The following is a 13427-nucleotide window of genomic DNA, read 5'->3' on the forward strand; positions in this document are numbered from 1 at the left end:
TATGTGTGTATATCAGTTACGGTAGGTGCACGTTTTATAGATGCAGCTACACTAGTCAACATTTACATTCCTGTTTTTATCGCCTATTGCTTGTGTTCACCATCTGCTTCTTCAACTACTCTGCTGGCTTTATGGACGCTTTTTATCTAAATGCCTTTTCATGATACAGTGCATCAAGCTGAATGACAAGTCCTAGGCCTCAATTAACTATATGAAGTGATGAAGGTTAGACTGCTAATACATTTTGCAGTCAAAATTAAAAAAGTGGTAAAAGTTGCATAGGGATTGGGTTGTAGGGATTAGATGCTTTACCTGCTGTATTCCAAGTATAGACCAATTCAGGTTGCAGGTGGAAATAAACAAGCTGCCATTACTGCGCTGGAATCTCACTTGGAAACCTCTCTAAGGCATTAGTGTCTTTTGTACGCAGCGCTATCTTTCTGAGAATAACTGAGAATTAATTTTGATGATCTATAATAGATAATGTGGGATTACTATTCCTTATTTCTTTGGACATTTGGAACAGTGTTTCCCGACCATTGCCCCCTCCCTAAAACAAAGAAACTAGTCAGTGTGAGAGTCTTTACTGCGTGTTGCTGTCATGTACCGTTTCGCTTCATGGGAGTAAACACACACACAGTCGTGTCCGAGAAGGACCTTCTCTGGGGCGACTAGGACTCGCCGACCGCAACCACTTCGTAAGAACCCCACTTCTCCCAGCGTGTGTCATTTCTGATTGTAGCATCGATCTGAATCTCTGTGGAGTTTAGTTTCTCTCCTATTTGCACTTTTAGAAATCTGCTTCATTGTACTGTTTCATGATCGCTGTATATGAGTCGTTTTAAGTTACTGCTGATGAAAACGTTGGGGGGCTTTTATTGTAAAGAACTATTCGGAACTGAAATTCTGAAAAGTAAAGCTCAATACAGCGTTTTCACATCCGTCTGGTGGAGGTCGGACAAAAATTTCAGACTTGTGTTTCGCGACTGAAGAACATTCACACACCTTCATCTGTCAGAAGGGACAAGTGCCGACTGCGATCAATCCGACCATCTGTGCTTTCACACGCACTCAGTCAAACTGCTTTCAGTTCAAACCGCAGTTAAGGTGGCGTAGCTAGAGCGTGCAATTCATAAGTCTGCTGGTGGATCAGTCTATAGCCAAGCACAAAGAAGCCACAAAAATGCTTAATGCGACGGTTGCACCTCATCAAACTCCCAAATCAAGAAAGAAACCTTTTCTAATAATCTCTAACTTTTAACCTGTCTCTTTACTGCTGCTTAATTGTTCATGTATGATTGATGGGCTTTGGAGAAAAGACCACCATTTCATTGTCCCGTGGAACAAAAGATATGTCACATAGTCTTTGTCGGTGGTGAGAAGTCATATCTGGTGGAGCGATATTAAACCATAGAGGTCTAAAAGCTAATAATATGCACACCCTTAGGCCTGGGTTCGTTAAAAAAGATAAGGAGATTAATCTTTGTCCCAGATCAGTGCAATTTCACAACAGAGCTTGCTGGATATTGCTGGCAGTGACACAGCAAAAGCTCTCTTTCTGCATGGAAAAATAACAGAATAAGAAAACTACAATGAGGTCGCCCTTGAATGTCAGACATTTCAGAAGTCTTTTGGAGAGTAACAAAACCAAATTGGAGAGAGTGAGAGAGAGTTAGAGAATGGAGAGATAAAAAGAGCAGCATCGGCAAGTTGTGCCGTCTGTCATGGTGCTGAAAAGGAAATGTTCTGGATAGACAATCCATGCCTCTGGTGAAATTCTTTTTATTGTGTTTCATTTTTAAACCAGACGCTCATCCAATCTTCCTCCTCTCATTCTATCTTCCTTTTCCGCTGCCTTATTCACATTCTTCTCCTTCCCTTCTTGTACCTCATTCCATCTCCCTCTTTCACTCCTCTTTCACTCCTCTTCCCAGTCTCTCTGTTTCATTTCAAACCATGCCAATCACTCAGGTTTTTTCTTATTTCTCTAGTCATTTGCAAATTCCCTCTTCTCCTTCTTCATGCTTTCTTCTTCACCAACTATTCACCCTCCCCTTACTCTCTAGTCCTTTCTTCCTTTCCGCCCTTTTCTCTCCGTCAGCCAAAGTCATCTTCTGGGTTGCTGTCTTCATGCATGCAAACCACATTAAAATCTCTTCCAATATCTGACCAAGCACCTGGCCCACACTAAGCTGCAGAGACCAATCCGTTACCTTAGCTGGCCCTTAAGCTGAATTCCCATTCAGAGGCTCAGTATAACCAGAGCTCCAAACAACCCCACTGACATCCAACTTCCTAAAGGTGTGTAAGATGGAGAGAAACAGGGGGGAAGGGCTGGTGTGTTTTTGTGCAGAGAGAAGGAAAGAGAAAACATGTACAGTATGTGGAAACACATGAGTTGTATAATCATGTCCTTAAGTAGAGGTCAAGCTGTACAAGGCCCGCTGTCAGCTTGTATCGAATGTCGTCTGAGCACGCTCGCCCTTGAAAAGTAAGACAATGACCTGATTGAGATGCAGTGACAGAAACGGGTTCTTGTACTGTGAAGTTTTCCGAGCTGGAACGGAGAATAAGCAGATCTTGGACGGATTATGTCCAGATAATGGAATCATTCAGATCGAAAATGGAAGACGACAGTTTAGCCATAATCACGTCTTCTATTTTCTTCTTCCATCACAGCCTCTCATTTTCTTTCACCCGCTCTGTACTATGCACACAAACACACACACACACCCTTCTCCCTTTACCGTTCAGTGCTATTATTATTTTCTGCGAATTCCCGATGTGGCAATGTGGAACGGAACCTACATAGAAAGCGGTCTCCAATTAGGGTAGCTCTTTTCATGTCGAGGCGGTGCATATAAAAAGGGAGAGAATGCATGAATAAGGAGGACTTGAGCTGAGTCGGTGATCACTGACGACGTGCACATTCTTGCATATGCACCAAGCAAGGATGCACAGAGACACACATGCATACACAGCCCTAAAAACTCATTCCTATTCTAAATGCTCACAGCCTCCTTCACCAATTTCTGTTCACCTCCAAGGCTATTGGAATAGGAAATCTCTGTATCATTTGCAACAGAGGAGGAATAAAACATTAAGGGAGCTTTTCCAGATATATCCATAGTGCCTCTGCGAGAGTGCAAATTAAAAGTTTATCTTTGAGAGTGCTTCCTGTAAAGCAGATACTTAGAGCCTGCGGTGAAATGAAACAATTTCTCTCAGGTGCAGTAAAATCAATGCACTTTTTGTAAAGATTTTGATTGTGAGAGCCGATGCAGGTTTATTTTCTCTGGTGGGAACTGATAGAAGCGCTGCTGAAGCTCCAAAATGTTGCTGGAAATTACAGATCCTGCTGATTGGAGATGTAGTACTCAAACCTCCCTCTCTGCTGGTTTGTCTGTCTGTTTCTCTGTCTGTAAACTTTAATTCAGAACACAGCATCCCGCCATATGATGAAGTGGAACAGAAACCAGCAGGTACTAAAAACGATGTTTATCCAGGGGCGTCTATTCTTATTACTGTTATTATTGTCACATCTTCTTTGCCTGCCACAAGCCTTATGCTTAGTTTCTCTGAGTCAGACAAAACCATCCGTTAAACCTCAACAGGGCTTTTCTACATGGTCGAAATATACTAGCCAGCCAGGCAAAGCAAGGGGGATTTGGCTGTATTCACAGCCACGGGGAAGGAGAGAGAAAAGCTAAGCGAGCCAGCTGGGAAAAGACAATCATTCAGAACCTGCCAGAATTATTCTTAGAGGCCTCTTCGTCCCCTAATTCCTCTGGGTGAAGGTGCACTAAGTCACTTAAGCTTTCTGGCCGTGTATCATGCAGGCTTTGGATAGTATGGCCTCCCACTGTAACAAAGGCAGATGTAGACGTCCACAATGGGGCTTCTTCTGCCACTTTGACACTTTCAATACACCCATTCTGGCTCCCTGTTTCTTACATCTCAAACCATACAGGTTACAATAAGCAGTGTGGGGTTAGTGGCTCTGTGGCTGTGTTTTCTGTCTGTTATTTACCCTGCACAAAAATACGATCAGAAACTCCCTCTATGCAAAAAGGGACATTTACCAATGCTTTCTGATTCTCATACATACACAAAAGTGCACATGCAGCAAAAGACAAACATCAGACTTCTCTCAGTGCACAATGAGAGGAAAAAGAAAAGCTCTGCCCATCTCTGCGAAGTGTGGTGCAGCTACTCTGATATCCGGTTTTGCTATATGTGCACTTTTGTTTGTAAATTCTCAAAGGCCAGTATTTATCTGTCCATCACAAACAAAACAAGGCTGGTCCTGTTTACAGTGGACTTGCTGTAGCTGTGCCATAATAGCTCACTTGCTAAATTCAACATAATCCAGTGGCTCCCATTTTATAGTTAAAGTGAAACATCTGCAGGAAGAGTGACGTTGTATTCTTGAGTATGATTTCACACTGTTGCTGTACTGATGGACATTATCCTGAATTTAACACAATAGGTAAATATGGAGAAAGTGTTGAGTCTGCGTTAACTGACAATAGCAGCAACAGTACATTAAAACAGCAGCCAATCAGATAACAGGGAGGCCTTGTACTGAAATATGATCTCATATTGTTTTAGAACAGGGACGACGAGGAATAAAGGCCTGTCTCTAATATAAGCCTGTTTCAAGATGGACCTGGCTGCAGAACGGCCATCAGATAGTGTTACATCAACTTCAAATTCCCTAACCCTTGTAGGCTTTATTTTTACTTCTATTTTCTCCTAAAGACAGGTTGACATAGATGTGACCAACCTCGCTCCAACCTTGAAATCATCAACCATCAGAAATAAGCCGGGTGATGGAAACCGTCAAACACCCAATCGGGCGTGTGAACACATTTTGAAGGTCATGGGAAAGCCTGTTGAAGATTTCAGGGAAATTAGTTATTGATTGTATTAAACCTGTGTCATGCATGAACAATTGGAATGAATTGAGCTCATTCACATTATTCAATCATTTATTTAAGAAAATGAGCCTTTAATGAGTTATCGATATTGAATGGAACTGATATTGAATAAGACTCATGCATGAGAAATTCATTTGCGGGTCCGATTGCAGGGTCAGTTTACCGGCTCTCGGTGGTGTGATTGTAATTGAGTGAGATAAGGGTGAAACCGTCCAGTCATGACATGTGAATGAAGCCCGATCATAGATCAACAGCGCTATATTTTCATCGTTGCATAAGATGTTGTGGTTAAAATGTTTTGACACCGGCCGACTTGATACGCAGGGTAGAGTTGAGTGGGGAGAGGATCTTATCGCTGAGACAACCTTTGAAACTGGGTCACAGCGAGGCAAAAACATACAGGAGAAAATAGAACTGAGATAAATCTGGGTGGGGTATGAGGTTCTTTTGGAAATAGTCTGCATGTGAGGATAAGAGGTGCGAAGGGAAAGCTGGTGCGTCTCACTACATTTGACACGTCTCCCTGCCTCTGGCATCAGATAAGTCACTCTGCTCAGAAGAAGTATTTTGAAATCTCTGGGTTTATGATAACTCCTGTTGGATCCGCTTAGGTAGACTTGAAAGATTAATGTGGACCATTAAAAAGTGATGATACAACATATCATTCAAAATAGTCCATCAATCAAACAGCTTTTGTCATTTTGTTTTTCTGTGTTTAGTAAATCCTAAGGTTAATTCTTTGTAAGAGCTGTAATGATTATTTGTCAGTCTAATGGTTGGCCTGCATTTTGATGTCTTTGTGGACTTTGTGAAGTCTGAGTTTATGTATACAGTAATATTCTCTCTGGCGCTGCTTGTTTCAGCTCCCAAGTTGCTCTCTTCAGCAAATCAAAATTAATTTGTGCACACTATAATTATTTTCTTACAAAGACTTTCCCTCACTGGTCGAGAAGAACATGAAATGTTAATCTTAACCCTAAACCGTGTACAGGTTTAATCCCTGCTGTGTTCTGCAATTAATAAAATGTCTGCACTTTTGCTATATAGAAGTTCTTTTCTTCTTGTAAGAACAAAATCCATCGTAAGTTCCCAGAGCCCCACTGGATGTCTTTGGGATGTTGGCTTGTTTTAGCACATTCTATCCAAAAGCCAAAGATTTCATTATTTAAAATCATATAAAGATGAACGAAAATCTGCAATATCTTGCAGTTCAGATGCTGGAACCACTGCATAGGTGCAACATTTTTAACTTGATCAATGACTGAACGATGAAGTTAGTTTCTGTACTAAAAGAAAACATACTATTATTAAAGTAAGTGAACATTTGTTTACGTATATGAAAATGTTAGCAGTTTATATATTCACAGTTATACGGTATTGTTTCTTTTGTTGGTAAAAATACAAAAATAATCTGCTTGAAAAACAAACTTCAAAGTTAACAGTCAAGAGGGATGTTTTTAACCAAATGTTCTTATTTAAATGAGCAGTTACATACTTTTTAACTTTACACACACACACACACACACACACACACACACACACACACACACACACACACACATTGACTGTGCAGAGGGAGAGGAGAGTTAGTTTTCTACCTGTCAAGATAACAGTAACAACTCTCTTTAAACTTTGCCAGCCTCGCTGATGTGAAATAATGGCTAATCTCTGCATAGCCCTGCAAGAAACACACCCAGGGAGGACTGTCAGGAAGGCTCAGGCTGTGTGTGTGTGTGTGTGTGTGTGTGTTGTGTGTGTGTTCTCATTGTCGTGCATGTGTATGCTTGAGAGAAGTGTGTATGTGCGTCCCACCCTGAATATGTGTAAATCACCGGTGGTATTAGCGAGCTTCCTGCAGTGTTTCTGTCTGGCTTATTAAATAACTGGAGGCTGCTTCCACCACCCGCAGTAAGACTCCACCTCATTCCTTAATCTGTAGCTCCCTTTCCAGTTCACCGACCCATCAGGTGGACGTTTGTGTTCAGGCCTCAGCATTTGTGAGAAATGATGCGTGTCAATGAGCGCGAGTGTGTTTGTGTGAGCAGTGCTTTTCCCTCCTGATCTTTTACATGGCATGGGGGGGAAAAAAACACAGCAATTTCCCATTTGTTTCCTGTAATTAAAGCTTGACGTCTCTGCCTTTACTGGACGTATGTGCAGAGAGTGCAGCTTCATAAAATAAGTAAGAGATTTGTCATTAATAAATCTTTGATTTTGTACCTATGGAACCACGAGCATAACTTTTAAGTTAGCTCTTCTCCCGTCTTGTGACGTCAATTTTCATAATGGAGTAAAGGAGTAAATCTAGTAATCTATGAGGGCAAGAACACAAATGTTTGTACCCTGACATCGTGACAGTGAGGAAGCATGCATGAAACTGCAGCAGCTAAATGGAATCCAGTCATCATTCATTTTATTATCTAATGGGAAAAAGGCGTATGTGTCTATTTCTTGACACTAAAAGTGTGTGTATTAGTTAAAATGAGCTTTAAAAACATGTTGTATTTGTATTTCTTTCCTTCTACTTTGTTTATTGAACAGGCAAATCTCTCCTGAATTGTACCATTGCTTTTTAATATTTTAGAATCTGACTTACTTTTACGTTTAAGAGGCTGTGAGGGTCTCAGGGTCCTGGTTGCTGTTGTGTTCGAAAAAACAGGATTTCTTCTGTCAAATAAAGAAGCAAGTCTAAAATGTAAGAACATAGCACACCACTACATCTTGATTTAGATCAATTCAATCTATGCTCTATGAATAAATTCTGCAGACACGATGTGGTGGAGATAAAACAAATATTGCACATGGGAACAAAAGCAGGTGCAGTAGTTATATGGCGAAAACAAGAGAAGAGAAGATTGTATCAGTGCTTCCCTTGTCTCTCTGCAGTGCAGAACAGCTTGTTTCACGCCTCTGTTATCTCTCACCATCCTTCATATCGGCTTTGGTCATTCTTTAAACTGTAAATCATGTTACATGCTAAATGAGCCTGCAGATACAGAGATATCATGTACAGGTACTGCTGTACAGAATACTAGCTTTTTGTCTCAGCTATGCCTTTCTTATATTTCTGTTGTGATTATTCTCGATACATGTCCATCACTGATATTTCACTTGTTGCACAGTCACCAGACAAACCTCCAATGGAGATCTGCTGGTCAGTTTGCATGCTAGGTAGCTAATTAGCTAGTTAGCTGAAGCACATTAAACAGCTGAAAATGTTACTTCATTGAGTTTACATGGTGGTGTGGTCAGCGCCACAACTACTAAAAGGCTGTCTGCTCACGGCTTGTAAGCTAGACTTCTAGTTACAGCACAATTAGTTTGCTTTGTCTCTCTTTTACATAATTGTTTTACTTTAAATAACTCTTTAGTGCAAGTTGTATAAGCCTTGCGTGTGGACATGTAGCCTTACCTGTCAACCGGACTTTAGGAGAAAGAACTTCTTCACTTTTTGAGGTTCACTTTTTTTATTTATTTATATATTTTATTTTATCTGCTTTGAATAGCGTCACGTGATGGCAAATCTCCATGTTGGGAAAGCCAAGGGCTGCGTAACTGCCTGACAGAAGCTAGTACTGTCAACTTAAATACAATAAATCATAAATGAGAACAACTTTTGCATTAGGAGCTTAAATTATGAGACAGGAGGAATATACAAATTAGTTTTGTCGTCCATCCCCCCACTACCCAACTACACACACACACACACACACACACACACACACACACACACACACACACACCAGTTTCTCAAGTGATTATGTTTAGTACATTCTGTCATAAAACTTAAATGTACAGTCAATTGTAATCTTACATAAAATCCTTATGCCATATGTTTTATTTAATCTTTGTGACAGAACAGGGCATGTGTACATGCTTTACAATTAATCTTTTTGATAAACGTGTCGTAGGGATTTAGGATCAGAGCAAAATGTTTTAAAAAAAGGATTTAGAGACAGTGTTCTTTAGCTTTACAGACAACATTCATTATTGAAAATATCTTTATTAAAAATGAAATGAACAGGGAATATTTGCTTTACACTTTTACTTGCATAACTCTAACATTGATATCATTTGGCTGAGGTGTTCTTTTTATTCCATCATCGGGAAATCAAAATCATTTAAAGGGAACAAAATACAAAAACATGATACACTGCATTGCATAAGGGAACCGCAGGTGAACAGCAAAACTGCTTACAGAGGACATAATATCAAATCCCAAAAGATTGTTTGTGTTTAGTGTAGTATTTCAGCAAAGGAAACCCGAATGCATCAGCCTCATACGTATTTCATGCTGTGGGAAAACCAAGGTTCGTGAATATTTCAGTAGTCCTATTACAGACAGTTTCAGGTTCAAACTTTCTGAGTCACAGAGTTTCACGATGCAATTTCCCGTTACTCTTCTGCGTCCCTGGAGCCCTCAATTCTCAGTTTTATCCTGATTCACACCATTTCATATCTGGGCCTCGAAGGCAGCAAGTACACCAGTTTTGACAAAGGAGTGAAGTGACTGGCAGCTACAGTTTTCTTTCCTCTCCTTTACTTCACTCTCACCTCTCCCACTTTTTTCAAACTCGTCTAGTCACTACCTTCTTCTCCTTTTCTATCTTCTATTCTCTCTATTTATCTCCCTCAGTATCTGTTTCTAAATGTCCCATTGTACCTTGTCTTTTGTTCTCACCCTTTTCTTCTGTTCCTCCCTTCAGTGCTTACTCCCACTGAATCCCTCATGCTCCTCTCTTCTTTCATCCGTTTCTTTCTCTCGGACTGTCCTTCACGGGCAATTTACCAAGAGTGGCATCTATTCACCTTTCAGCCCTCAAGCTTTCAACACCATTTTTAACACAAAAACCCCGACGGCGGAAAAGCTAAAGTAGAACAGCAGAGAGAGAGGAATGAAATACTTGGTCGAATGAAAGCTCTCAAAAGCTTTAAATCTTGTTTCTTGCAGCGTAGACTGGAGAGATGGAGGTGTAGGGTAATACAGAAGGTTATGTGTGTGCACTTCTGACACAGAGTTGTTAAAAGTCTGCTCCTGTCAGTTGGAGCACATTCTGTGACACGAGCACAGATCCTTGGTCGTAATGACCCTGTCATTCAAAGCCTGTCTAATGGACGGACTGGACTGAAAGTTCTCTTGCAGTCATCTTGTTAACAGACAAGGAACCATAGGGATTTTCTACTGTAAAGCCTTGTGAAAGCATTTCTTTGCTTTTAAAAAACAAAACATTAGTGTTAGATGTGAGCCCTGGAAAAGGTAATCCTCTCAGGGCCAGGGGAAATTTCTATTTACTTTACAGAAATTCAAAGAAATCCAGTCTAAGGAGTAAAAGTGTTATGCAAATGAATTGGGACTAGGTGGAATTTCAACTTGGTTATATATGAATCTCAAAGTTATATTTAATACGGTATTGGATGTACTGGTGTAATGTTTTTTTTTAATTCTTTATACTTATATATACTGATTATACATTGATCATTAATTATTTAATTAACATAGAACATAGCGTCTTGAGTTTCTCATGTGTGTTTCTCAACCTACTTGACAGTGATCAAACTTTCATATCATTCAGTCTACAATGTACCCATCTGAATTTGTACTTCATATGAACTCTTGTAGGATTCCCAATGTCATATGTGCTTGTCAGAACAGAAGTTTATTTTTCCATGATTAAACAAAATACATACATTATAGAAGACAGCCAGCGAGACATGCACGCCTAAGGAATGTTCTGTTTGTAGCTCATGACTGCATGTCATGTTCAATTATATGTAAACCAGTATGCAAATGTTTCCTGATCTACTTAATGCTTCAGCATGTTTGATCTGACAACCGCTTGACAGAATAACCAATCGCAGCTCATACCAACCTGAGGCTTCCGACAAATATTTATGAAGGTACCTGTAGCCTAAGGAGACTCACATTATACGCACGTATCAGACTTAGCCTTTGTTCCCAGGCGCTTTGGGTCCTTAAGCCAACAATCTTATCAAAAAACTGTAATATTAGCAGCTTAGTAATTCCCCATGACAGCATGGGACAATGCCATCTGTAACTTAATTCCAGAAAAATAGGTGTTGCTAACAGTCGTCTATGTTAATCAGTTGCCTTAAGTCTTGCTATTTTCCAGATATGGTTAAATTTAAACTGATGTCCGGATGCTGCAGGGAAAGAGCTGTACAATCAAATCAAACCAAAGAAAGGAAATGATATAACTAGGTGAGACAGGATAAGTCGAGTTAAGACAGGGTGACGTCGAAGAGGGAGGGGAAAGACGAGACGGAGAAGGACATAACACGCAAGACTAGACGAGGAAAGACATGGTGGGTGAGGCATGGCAAGATGATGTTGATGTAAGGCAAAGATCTCGTCTTGGTCCCTATACTGGTCTTATCTGTCAATAATTATCAACAAGTTAACATGATTTAAAAGGATCAATACAGAATTCACAATTCAAACCAACAGATATAGGCTACCAATAACAAAAGAAAAATAATCTATTCACCACAAATCTTTTCTCCAACCTTGTTAATTACAGTGATTTGCTAACATACAATTTAGTCCAATTGCAGATATGTTTCCAGGACAGATAAGTTTGGATGTGTAAAATATCCCTCCGAACATGGTCCAGCAGAGCAATAAAAGTACACTAATCATTTTATATTATCGCAGCTTTACAGAGTTATCAGGACATTACCTAATGGTGTCCCAACCTGATTACTTTACCTTATCTCCCTTCTCTGCTTTCCCACTCTTTTCTCCCCACTGCTGCTGAGATTTGATACTAAATGGAGTAGACTTTATTTTGTTAGACAGGATCCTCGCTCGCTGTGTCTCTCTACCTCACACCTGCACACACCAACATGCATCAATGGCCAATGAGTTTTGACAAAGCGTTTGGGTCATGGTGATTCTCTCTGTCTCTAACAAAAAGCAGAACTGGCAACTTGTGTCAACAAATAGCTTCCTATCACCCCCGTACTTGGTCCTGTTAATGTGAAATGAGGACAATGCAGTGTCCTCTCCTGCTCTCAAGGTGGAAAGGTATATGTTTGGGAATATTATTAATGCATGCATTCATTTCTCTGTGTTTAAGTAGTTATTGTGATATACAGGTGTTATAGGGTAAAATGACTCATAGTACTGTAGGTACCTTCATGGTAATCTAGTTGCAGATTCTTATGTAGAAGTCAAAAGAGAAACCTGGCCCTTTCCTGGAGCCAAATCTGGGAGTGGAGCTTTATTGAGGAACATATAGCTTCATATAGGATCACAAGTCATAAGAGAGGAATAAGCATTCATTGTGCTGGCAGTCGGGCAGCTGATGGACTAAACTCTAGCCCAAGAAACGGGCTTATCAGCATGTTGAATGTTACCTTTTTGGTTGGGGGAAAAAGCCAGAAATTGTGGGCAAGATTGAGTGGTACCAATTAAATATGACAGGTTGTGGCTCTGGAACCATTCTTCGAAATGACAGTTGCATTCTCTCCTTTTTCAGAGTAGTCTAGGCAGGTGCTAAAAAGTGCTGTTTGGGTGTTGGGATACTGATAAAGCCACAGCTGAGCGGAGGTTTGTCGACGTTTGTCCAAGTGTGTTACTTACAGAGATGGAGGCTCTGCCACAAACAGCGATCTCGTAATTGAACAGGTCAGTACCTCTGGATTGCATTCTTGTCAAAAGAGACAGTGTCATTCAGGGATATTTGATTTGAAATGTTTCGCAATGGGATGAATGTGAAAACTTCAGAATGGCTTTCTGTTCTAGTTCTTTTGACTCTTAAGAGGTTAAGTGAATTTCTGCGAGTGACAACCAAGAAAAAGATTTTCAGTCAACAGGTCAAAATGCATCTAAAAAAAGTTATAAATCAAAGGAAACTTAAAGCAACACTGAAACGTTTTAATGACCATGAACGCCACTCAATAAAACCGATGAATGAAAAACCACATGGATGAGAGACTCCCGATCCCAATAACCAAACATTGACAATGCTAGGGTAATACAGGCGTCAGTATTCAGAGCTCTGGCCTCTCAAAGAAATGCTAAATGTTAGAAGATCAGTTTTCACTTTTGGTCTATGGAACATCCACTGAGAATCAATTGAACCCTGCAGGAGGAAGCTCCACCAATCAGACAGCTATGGGGAAGTGAGTTAGATGTTGTTGTGACTTGCCAACTCTTAAAATTCAAAAGTTATATTTATACTGATATTGGGCTCGATGCTTTTTTTAATTTCCCTTGCATCTTATGCCAATGAGACAACATCACAGCAAAATAAATTGCTTTTATTCATTAGTGCGCCTTATTGAATATCAAACTACAAGTTGAGCAAACCTTTGTCTCCGATGCTTCTTTAAAACGTGTTGCGCATGTGGCGCTCAAGGTCAGAGGTTGTTTACTCAAGACACAGTAGTGATGTAGCTGTCCCTGAGCGTTTCTTAACAGTAATAATGGAAGTTGGTTACAATACTTAATCACCTAATACAGAG

This window comes from Cottoperca gobio, chromosome 14 (assembly GCF_900634415.1).
Source record: "Cottoperca gobio chromosome 14, fCotGob3.1, whole genome shotgun sequence".
Taxonomy (NCBI): Eukaryota; Metazoa; Chordata; class Actinopteri; order Perciformes; family Bovichtidae; genus Cottoperca; species Cottoperca gobio.